Genomic DNA, 11,165 nt, shown 5'->3' with positions numbered 1-11,165 from the left:
AAGGGCAAATATTACTCTGCTCAAAGCCCATGGACGTGCACCCTGTGATAGGAGGTTCACATCCATGAGCAGAGTAATGCATAGTTACATGTACTACTGAAACATATGCAAAACATGTACTCTTATGCGGCATTCAGACCAAACGCAAATTTAATCCACGCCACGCTTTCCTCACGGGGGTTTTATTGCTGGACATCGCTGGAGTGTTCACGATAACGTGAATAAACACAACTTGCCATTACTACAGCTGTATGAACCCAAAGTAAACATTTTGCTGTGATTAAATAGCAATAAACGGATCAAACTCATGCCGAAATAACTACAATATGATGCAGATTTGTTGAACATATGAATTCATGCTTTGTCAGGTCTGAGAGCAAGACAGCAGGACAACAACTTTTAAAATGTTTGTTTTCTGAATGGAGTTCGGATCGATCAGGGCTATGCTAACTTGGTCACAATAAAGTACAACGATAGCTGGAATAAAGCACGTTTTCTAAACTCACCAGGTAGTTCAACCTCCTCGCTTTCTTTTCTTCCAGCAATGTACAGTTTTGTCCAGTTTTTAAATAAATATGAAGTAGTAGTCCAACAGAGTTCTGGGTGCCAAACGATGCTAACAACACTGGAACCGGATGTGCACAGAATCTAGCTGCTGAGAAGCTCGAGTGAAGATAAATCAACGTTGTAATCCCAAAAACTAAAGTAAAGAGCTAATTTAATAAAAGCAGTTTACTCCTAGTTCCTCCCTCGAGCAAACGGCGTAGTTGTCAGAGCATAATCCAGTCCGACCACAGGGGTTTATTTGTCCAAAAGCTGGAGTGCTGCTCCCTGCTCCTCTAGCCCAAGTTTAGCTGCTCTCAACGGGCCAGTAGATTTTCAATCGCCCACTCTGCCTGTCCCTCTCCACGCAACTCTCTGAAGCTGTCGGTGACGTACAGACAATCTCAACGTTGATAGGCTATCGCTACTCAGTGTCATTCAAATTCCTTCACTTCGCCAGCACTGCCCCCTTTGCGTCGCTTCACGCCACCTGACAGGAAATCGCGGCTCTATGCGTCTTTGCATTGACTTTGTATGTAAACTCACCGCCTCGAACGCTCGCTTCACTTTTGGTCTGAAAGCACCATTAGGCAACACTTTCATCATTCAGATACCATTAACTGATGATCTTAGACATAGTCCAGTAAGCATAACCAAGGGGTTGTAATTAATCTTAAAGGTTATTGGAGGTTAATTCTTGTTCTATTTTTCTCTCTTTATACATGTCTATATCTGTATTTTCCACATTTCTTTCTCTCGTGTTTTTCTATTCATGTATTGGCATGACTGTGGAGCAGTATTGCCAAAGCTACTACTAAACACAGCAGGAAATCTGTTTCTTCCTCTACCTCGCTCTCTGGGGGATTTGTGAGATATTCTCGTATTTGTCCTTTTTTATCTGCGTATGTAGCTGCTTGTGTGTAACGTGGGTTTTTTCGTATGTGTTTATGTGTATGTGTTGCCTGTGTAGAGTTGGCAAAACAAAAGGCATACCCACCCTCACCTCTACCCCCAAACTCCATGTCTCCAATCACTGTCTCTCTCATCCTGACAACAATCCTTTTAGAAGAAAAAGGGAAGAGGGCGCAGGGATAGAGGGAAGGGGTTGAGAAAAGGGCAGGTGAACGAGAAGGATTGGAGGGAGGTGGAGCTGAAATGAGCATCTGGGAAAGAGAAAAAGGAAGAATAATATAAGCAGCAGAATTAAGGGAAATAGATACAGTAATGAGATAGCAAGAAAGGGTGGAGGTGGCAGAGAGGTGAGGGGGAGGTGAGAAGTGTCAAGTGTCACATTTACACATGTATGGGAGGAGAGGAGACGGTGAGGGAGGGGAGTCACAGAGGTAGACGCTATGTGGTGACAGGACAGTGTTACCACAAAAATCAATAGGCCTGTCTGTACTATGGTGTGTAGGGGGGCAGTCTGAGCTTTAATTGAAGTCCTGTGTCAGCGCCATAGTAACACAGACTACGGGATGTTCAGTATTAACATTAACTTTAAACTCTAGCACAGAGCTCCCTGTATCTGTCTTCCTTTCCTCTGAGTGTTTTATCCTTTTTTAGCTCATGATGCGAAGAAAGACTGAAGTCAGGAGTATGAGAAGGAAGGGATAGCTACCGTATTTAACATATATTGTATTCGACAGTGGCTTCCACTGTAACTTTGACCTGTCCTGTATTATCTGATTTAATAGATCATAACTCAACAAGATACTGGTAGGACAGACGGCTGGTTCATCCTCCCTTTAAATTCCTGTGATCCTGCATACTAACATCTCATGTTGTTCAAGACTATTCTCCCCATCAGTTTTGTCTCGTTGGGAGTTCCCATATCTGACCCAATCACAGCTGATCCTCATTCCCCTTATCGGGCCCTGTATAAATACAGAACACTTGAAGTTGATTTATGGGATGTGCGTTAAGGTGCTGCGGTGTATACTGCTACATGCATAAGCTCCAAAGCTACACGTAGGCTACGATGTAGTTGACGTGCGCCTCCTCAAAAATATGACAAAACATCGGAACTACAGTGGCTATGGAAATACCACAAGAACTTTGGTCAGTTTGGGCTGCTTGTGTTTGTCCTACAAGTTTCTGATAGTGAAGACAACATTAAGGAAGTTGGCGAAAGACTGTGGTCTTAACCTTTTCAGTAACACATCTAGTCAAGTTCTCCTCCACTGAAAAGTAGGGATGCACCGAATGTTCGGCCTCCTAAATTAATCGGCCGAAAATACTGTAGCAAAAATAGCACTTTTGGTGTTCGGCCCAATACGTCTGTTTTGTCCCCGGCTTGTCTATATATATGTAGTAATGGCCTATATAACGTAAATAAATAACATAAGATACAACACAGTGGACCACACAGTCTCCACGGCCCCCACCGCGCTGGGGAAACACGCATGGAGGTCACCCGCCGCTCACCACACCGGCTTCCACGCCGAGCATATGGCTGCCCCCACGAAGTTGCAAGTGGCACCCCGCCGGTTACGTCCTACAAACCACACAGACTAATGTGAGTAACCACGGAAGAGTGAATGAGTGCGTGAGCCGAGACCAAGAGCACTCCACTGGCTCTGCTTATATAGCCCACTAATCGCCGCTGATCAGCCTCAGCTGTGAGCTCCACCCAGCGTCAGACTCCGGTTACAGGTACACACCTGCAAGAGAGAGACAGACACACCCACAGCACACAGACCTCACGGGTCGTAACAACGTCAAAAGACCGATCAAATTTTACCAAACAATTAAGTTGACATGTCGGCAGTGTGGAAGCATTTTAAAGTGTCAGAGAAAGACGAAAAAAAACCCACAGCAGACACTGTTCTGCTGAATTGTCTCCTAGCACATCCCCTCCATCTGTGGCGGACTTAGAAAAGGTAAAACAGTCTAAACCGCTTTGAGGGTTTCTGTCACTCATTTCTGAGAAGACGATTAAGCTAAATTTGGAGTGCACATGTATTCAAGCCTTTATGGTAAATCCACTGAAACGGACCAGTGCGAGCTACACAGGTGACCGGGATCAGGTTAACGAGGCAGGCAGAGAGACAGCAGGAAAACAGAGACAGGCAGAGAGACAGTTAACCCAGAACACACAAGTACACAAACCAGAAGTAAACACTAAGACATGAACTGAGACACAGAACTAGGACACAGGGCTGAAATGCAGAGCTAAACCTAAGAGACAAGACAGATGCTAAGTAAACTTAAAGATGCGGATGAATAACATAATAAACAAGGCTACACAGAGAACACAAGACCAGGAACCGAACCTCAAAACAAGAAACAACTGAATGTAGGTAAAAGTAGGGGAACAGAGACGGAACCAACGGAGAAACAGGACAACACTAAACATGGAACAGGTTAAGAACTAAGGCAGATACCAAGAAGACTAAATACAAGACCACAGACAGACAAGACTGAAAACCAAAATACAACAGACTAAATAACAGATAAACTGACCAAAACTCAGAGTGCACTCTAGACATGGCTGACAGGCAGAATGTGACACATTTTGATTATTTAATTTATGCAATGGTAAAAAAAAAAAAAAAAAAAGAGGCAAAAATGTGAATGTAGTCGTTCTGTCTTGGGTATTTGGCAATTTTTTTCATTATATTCGGTTTCAGCTTCGGCCAAGAATTTTCATTTCGGTGCATCCCTACTGAAATGCTTCTGTTCACTGTGAATCAAGAAATGTAACATAATACACAAGAGTAGACTATTCAGTAATGACACAATGTTAAATACCTTCATCCAGTTATATCACTGTGTGCATAGCCCACAGTCACTCTAAATGAAGTGGGCATGCTTGTTAGTTAGCTTACAAAGTTACACAAAGTTTCAGGTGCAGCCACCACATGATTCCACCACAAACAAAGTGGGAGGAGGAAGTTTCAGATACTGTTAAACAATCTGACAAGCACTTTGAAGCGGACTGAAGCCTTTAGCATTTTCTCATCACAAGATCATCTATTGGCTGAGCCCAGAGAACAAAAAGTCCCTTTTGTGCTTTACCACCACATCTGAGGGACTGTGAGGATTAGGCAAATGAGACTAATGATGGATTGGTTATCTACAACTTTGTTGGAGACACATTGTGATATTCTTTATAATTTACTGTTGTGTGAATCAAGAGGGTTGTCTCCAAATTGGCTATTGAGTGTTTTTTTTCTGGTTACTGCTTTAGTACAGAACTATATTGAAAAAAATAGCGTATAAAGAATAATTTTGCTCACTTACTTGCTCTCTCATTAGTCCACTCTTTTAAATTTACCCTCTTTTAGCCTAGTCTGGTAATCAGCTGTGAAACATTTTTCAAATGTAAATATTTTACAAGGAATCCCGATCTCATAATATTAATACAAGCAACAACCAGTCTTGTGGTTAACCAGTTAGCAATGTCCAGTTCTACAATCTCTACCCAAATAGTTCCTGAACTGTTTCAGCAGAAATTTTTTATGGTGCAGAAAATACAACACTGGAACCAAATTCAGAACTATGCCCTGGCAATATAAATGAAAGTAAAGTTTCTGAGTACCCTAAAAAGTTCTTGGGCTCCTGGAAAAGTTTCTGGGTTGGAAACAGCCATAGGTTGCTTTGTTGCCTCTGTGTTGGTTTCTTAGTTCTGTTCTACCTGCCTTTACCTGCTCTGATTGACCCATTGCCTCCCTTCTGACTCCTGCCTTCCGTACCCCTCTAAATCTGACTGTAAACTTGCCCTTTGACAAAGTCAGTTTCTCTACACCTGCACTCTCTCCCGACTCTGCTTTTGGATCTGTATTCAGTTGTTACAACTCGCTTGTTACAGCTGTGCTCCCCTCCCCTCGCCTTTTTCTCGGTTGTCGATCTTGCATTTTCAGCAGTTATGGAATGAAATATTGATAGATTTCCTTTGGGGAGACACTTCCCTGTTGATGTTACCATCCACAGAGGACAAAAAACATGAAACATAAAATACACACAAGGACAACAAGAATGAAGAAAGAGATGAAGTGTAGAGAAGCTCGCGGTCACATGTGAATGTGTGTGTGCATGTGTGAGGTTGATCAAACTAGTCTATTTGTCAGAAAAGCTCTGGAGAGACCACTTTTCTGACACAGAGGAAGAGAAAAGGGAGGACAGAAGGAAAGAGTTTTGATTTAACATTCATTCATAACATACACTGTTCATATAACATTTATGCTGTAGTGAAGAATATTGGAACATAAATTGGAATAAGAAGGAAAGAGAAGAAGAAAAACAGGCATTTGCTTCAAAGTGTCTCTTTGTTATCTGACTTCCTTCCATCTTTTCTCCTTCTTCCCAATCACTCTCTCTTCAAATGTTTCTCCCAGTTTCCCCCTTCTTCATTCCTCTTCGGCTTCTCCCCCCCCCCATCACCCTCCCTGCCATCCATCTCTCTGCCTCTGTTTCACTTCGACTCCCCCTCTTTTCTCCCTTCTTGTCTTTCTCTGTCACACACACACACACACACACACACACACACACACACACACACACACACACACACATACACACTAAGGCATGCTGACACTTAAAACTAAGTGCACTCACACACACCCCATTCCCTTACTCCCTCCTCTTACCACCCACACAGAAACGAGGACACATACAGGCCACAAAACACACACACACACACACACACACACACGCAGGATCCCCCCCCACACACAGAGTACTTTCAGCACTTTCTTCTTTACCATGCTCAGCAAGATCAGATGTCAACTCAACTGACACAACACACGCAGAAGCTGTATTTTACTTTTCACCACGCTCTGTTTCCTCCTCCCTCTTATAGAATATATGCATTTTTAAAAACCCTCTTTCACACACAGACACACTCACACAGAGTGGGAAATGCTGCGTGGCAGGGTTTACCTCTACACAACACACACACACAACCAACAAAAACACAGAGTCATGAGAAGAAAAAGATGAAGAGACACATACATTTAGGTGAGTCGGAAATAGGCGATGGGTTAAAGATGGAGGGGTTGAGGGTGAGAAAGACGGGTTGGAGAGGTGAAAAAGGAAAAAGCTAGAAAGAGATGAGTAAGGAGAACATAAAAAGAAAATTCGGTATTCAGAGATGCAGACATGATAGCCTAACATTTAGCTGCACATGTAAGCAAAGAGTGTTTATTAGATCATCCACGCAAGACAAAAAGGGCTCTGTAAAAGGGCTCACAGACACACACACATACAGAGTGAAACATGAATAAATGATTTTCATGCACTGACAAAACTACCACGAGCCAAGACGCTCTCACACACATGCACTCTGGCAGAAAACACAGTACAAATATATGTGCACATGCACGTAAAATTAAATGACATGCATATTTTCATGCAGGCAGACACGGACATGCACGCAGAATCACACACTTCTTTTGTACTGACTGACATAAGAGATGTTTCGACATTACACGCACATGCACGCTTGTCACATTCATATACACAATACATAGAATTACATAAACAATGTATGTAATACAGTCAGCCTTTAAGTGTCTGCATACAGACTAATGCTAATGCTACTCCAAATTTATTTTACCTTTTTATATACATCATTTGATCCACAATTGTGAGATTTGAACATGTTTTCTCAAGTTTGCAAGCACTCAGTATTGACACTTTTTCATGGATAAAACCATTTGCATACACACACATGACAATGCAGAACCTTCATTAAGGTAACATTAATTAAGTCTGATTTTAAAGAATATTTACAGTGTTTTCCAATTTTATTTTGTATCAAACATGTTTAAGAGAAACAAACTGTGCTTGCCATAGTTGTGTAGCATACATTTTTCCTGTGCATTGAGGGATTATTACCGCCATTTCCTGTGTGCTCACTTGCTGTGGCATATAAAGTTTAGATAATATGGCTAAACTGTTCTTGCTCGTGTTTTTGTCTTGTTCCAAGATCAGCATTTACTTTGGTGAGTTTAACATTATCAGTCCTGAACAGAAATGATTAAAGTAAAAATATAACCCAAGCAGTAAAAAAAAATCAAGTTATCCTTTAAAATAATAGGTCCTACAACTTAGCATTGCTCTGCTTCACATTTATTATAACTCTATCATTCACATTTAGGCTCTTATGTTGTGCTGAAGCAGTAGCAGCTTAAGTGCCTTGCTCAAGGGCACGGTGACAGTAGCTGGCGAGGGAATGGAGAGTGGTTTTCATTCATTTGTTCGGCAGCCTTCCAGTAAAAACAGCACACCTTTAGGCAACCACTGCCCCTGATATATATTTAAGTGCGGGCTGCCTTCAGCGACACACACACACACACACACACACACACTTAGGGCAGCACGGCCACACACCATGTGTACGAGCCAGATTTGGCTCCGTCCTCATGTCTGCCATACGGTTGATTCCTCCCCGCTGTGCACACCCTGCAGGCCAAACACACAGCACTCTGTGTGTGTGTGTGTGTGTGTGTGTGTGTGTCTGTGTGTGTGTGTGTGTGTGTGTGTGTGTGTTTGTTTGTGTGAAAGTAAGAGAGAAAGATGAAGAGAAAGACAGAGTATGGAAAGGAGGAGAAGCAAATATACAACCAACCGACCAGTAGCTAGGGAGGCGACAGAAACACATTTTACCAGAAAGCCATGTTTCAGAGGAAACATTACATTGTTTAAACTGTTTTTATAATGTTTTCTTGCGGGAAAAATTCACCAGTATACTCCCCGCTGCAGACTACTGCACATGGATAGTTTTTTCTTTGATTTTGATCTTGGGAAATGTTTAGGAAAGTGAATATTACAGGAGAAAATCAACCTTCAAAGCCAATTCCTTTGTAATAATAATTTAACAAGACTCCATGTAGCGGTTTATAATGACACCAGAGACATGTTCTAATGTGCATACAAAGCTTTGAAATTTTGCATTTTCGACTTCAAGCCAAAAGGATGCTTTTCAAACCCTGGAAAAGTCCCTCTAAAAAGAAGAGACAAGAAAGCCTTTTCCTAAATAATGACTTTAGTCTGCTCAGACATTGTCCCGTACTATGTAACAGAAAGGTGAAGAAACCAGTTGTCTCAGTGACAACTCATTTTGAAAGGCATTATAGCCAATCATCCAACACAGGTGTTGGATTAACCCATATTTATGTTGTCTGGCGACTTTGCCAGCACAGTGATTTGATCGATGGACTGCAGGACTTTCTGTTGGCCTTGCAAGCTGCAGTCAAAAGACAATTTTATAAGTGAAACAATTAAACATGTCAATGAGAACAACTAAATTTCAGTTATATTGAAGCACAATACGGGTGGAGAACTGGATGGGACAGTTTTGCTGTTTCAGCTTTTTCAGTAACAGCTGATCGTTTTCACATGTAAAGCATTTTCTGACTTACACTCAAACTATACTTGCATAGCTGGGTTGAGGCCATGTACGCGAGTATCTACTGAAATGGGCAACACATTGCATGCTGACATCCACGTGCAGCTCGAAATTTATGACCAGGTGGCCTATACGGGCAGACAGGCTGCACGTGTGTGAACATGTCCGCGTAGGCTGACACCCAATTAAATATGAACGGAACTCAGTGTGCATCCGCTGTCCAGCCTGCTGTCCACATCCGTGTCCGTTTTGCAGTATATCCGGGTCTTAAGCCATTTTAGTGCGGGTGTAGTCTGAGACTCAGTAGATTGAACAAGCTTGTGTCTGTCCTACATGTTGACTGTGATGCACAGTTGTAGTTTTCAAGTGAAAGAGAAGGAAGAAGAGATTTAGCCATTTTCATATTATTTTAGCATAACAGCATGAACTCCTCTCCAAAATGCTGGTGAGGATAAGTCTATTTCTATTCTATTTTTCTGTATTAACCTGCCTCAGTGCGGCTATGGCCTACAGTATGTAAAGACTATGACATGTTGAGAGCCAGTATGAACTATTTTAAACAGCTATACATTATATATTTCCTTCACACATATTGAATGATAGCCTAATACGTAGAAGAATAACATATAGCAAAGTTGTTTTATAAATGTATGTGAAGACTCCTCTGTAGGAAAAAGACAGCTCGCCATGAGAGAAATAGAGAGAAAGTAAAATCACAAGATGCACAAATGTAGGAGGGGAAGGAGAAGAAAGGATGAAGTAAGAAAGAAAGAACGAAAGAGTGAGGGTGGATAGACAGCAGTCTCTGTGAACCTGCATAGACAAGCTCTGTCAGGCTGCTTTGGTGAGAGAGAGGGAGTGAAAGCAAGGATGTTTTGACAGCTCGGAGCCATCACAGCAGCAGAAGGCAGGCTATGTGTGTTCGTGTGTGTGTGTGTGTGTGTGTGTGTGTGTGTGTGTGTGGGTGCAGGTGTTTGTGTGCCTGTGCACGTACTGTATTTGTTTGTGTGTGTGTGTCTGCATGCACACAAAAGACTAAAGGCAGAGACAGACAGTGACGTTTCTTCTGATTTAGAGACAAAGGGGGGAAAAAGGAAGTCTATCACAGAGCGTGGATGAAGGACAAGTAAGAAGAGATGTGAGACTGTATCTGTGTGTGGTGTATATCAATGTGGGTATACATATTGATATGTGTCAGGGTGCCTGCCACCAAGTCCCGTCATGCATCATTCTGGTCACGATAAATAAAACCTCCTTATTAGAGGACGGATGATGTATGGTCACCATTTCCACATTATTTCCCCTCCCTCTCATCACTGTAAAGACAGAACAAGCATACAGCTCTTTATCAGCCTTGCCCTGCTTCACCTTCACACAGCTCCACGCAGTGACACTATGAGCTGCCCTGGACAAAGACAGGCTTCTGCAGCTGTCACCGAGCACCTCAGGAGCAGTTGGAGGTGAGGTCTTGCTCAAGGGCACTGTGTGTTTTTTTCTTCTTCTCCTTTTATGTGAAGGATGGGATACTCACAATCACCTTACCTCCACTTTCGCAGCCAGTCGGGGGTTTTGCACCATTGACCTGCTACTTTTGGCAGATACCTTTAGGCTACTCTTGCTGCAGCTGTCCATAATCGACAGCTAATGTTTAAGTAAATGTTACATATTTGTATAGCGCCTTTCTAGTCTTTTCAACCACTCAAAGCGCTTATACACTACGTCACATACACCATTCACACACTGAGCCTAAGTGCTCAAGCCATAGCCACCAGGGGAAATTTCGGGTTCAGTATCAGTATCAGTATCAGTATCAACGCAAAAAATTAATTAATATAACATAATTAAACCAACTAGCAACACAACAAAAAATGTAAGCTAAATATGCATGCTTCATACTGAAAACAGTGCGTTGTAAAGGTGCTTATAATCAGTTCTTACCAAACAAATAGATTGTTTACAGTGGGCTTTTTTTAGAGATGAAAATATTTGCCTATTGTAGCAGAAAACACTATGAGAGCAGTGAGGATCAACAGTTAAGGTGAGGGCCACAATGAGCTGGTGTGGAACACTAGCTAGTGTTGCGTTTGTTGTTGCGTTTAAAGCTCAATAGAGCTGAGGGGAGCTGTAGCTAGGTAATAATTCCCTGTAGGTTTGTCGCTACAAGAGAAATCCTTTCACATACAAAGTAGTCATGTGATCTATTGTTAATATAAACATATTGATTCGAGCTGCTTTCAATTTCGGGTTAGCTTCATCCAAGCTAAACTTATCT

This window comes from Micropterus dolomieu, linkage group LG16 (assembly GCF_021292245.1).
Source record: "Micropterus dolomieu isolate WLL.071019.BEF.003 ecotype Adirondacks linkage group LG16, ASM2129224v1, whole genome shotgun sequence".
NCBI lineage: Eukaryota > Metazoa > Chordata > Actinopteri > Centrarchiformes > Centrarchidae > Micropterus > Micropterus dolomieu.
This window is presented reverse-complemented; position numbering follows the sequence as displayed.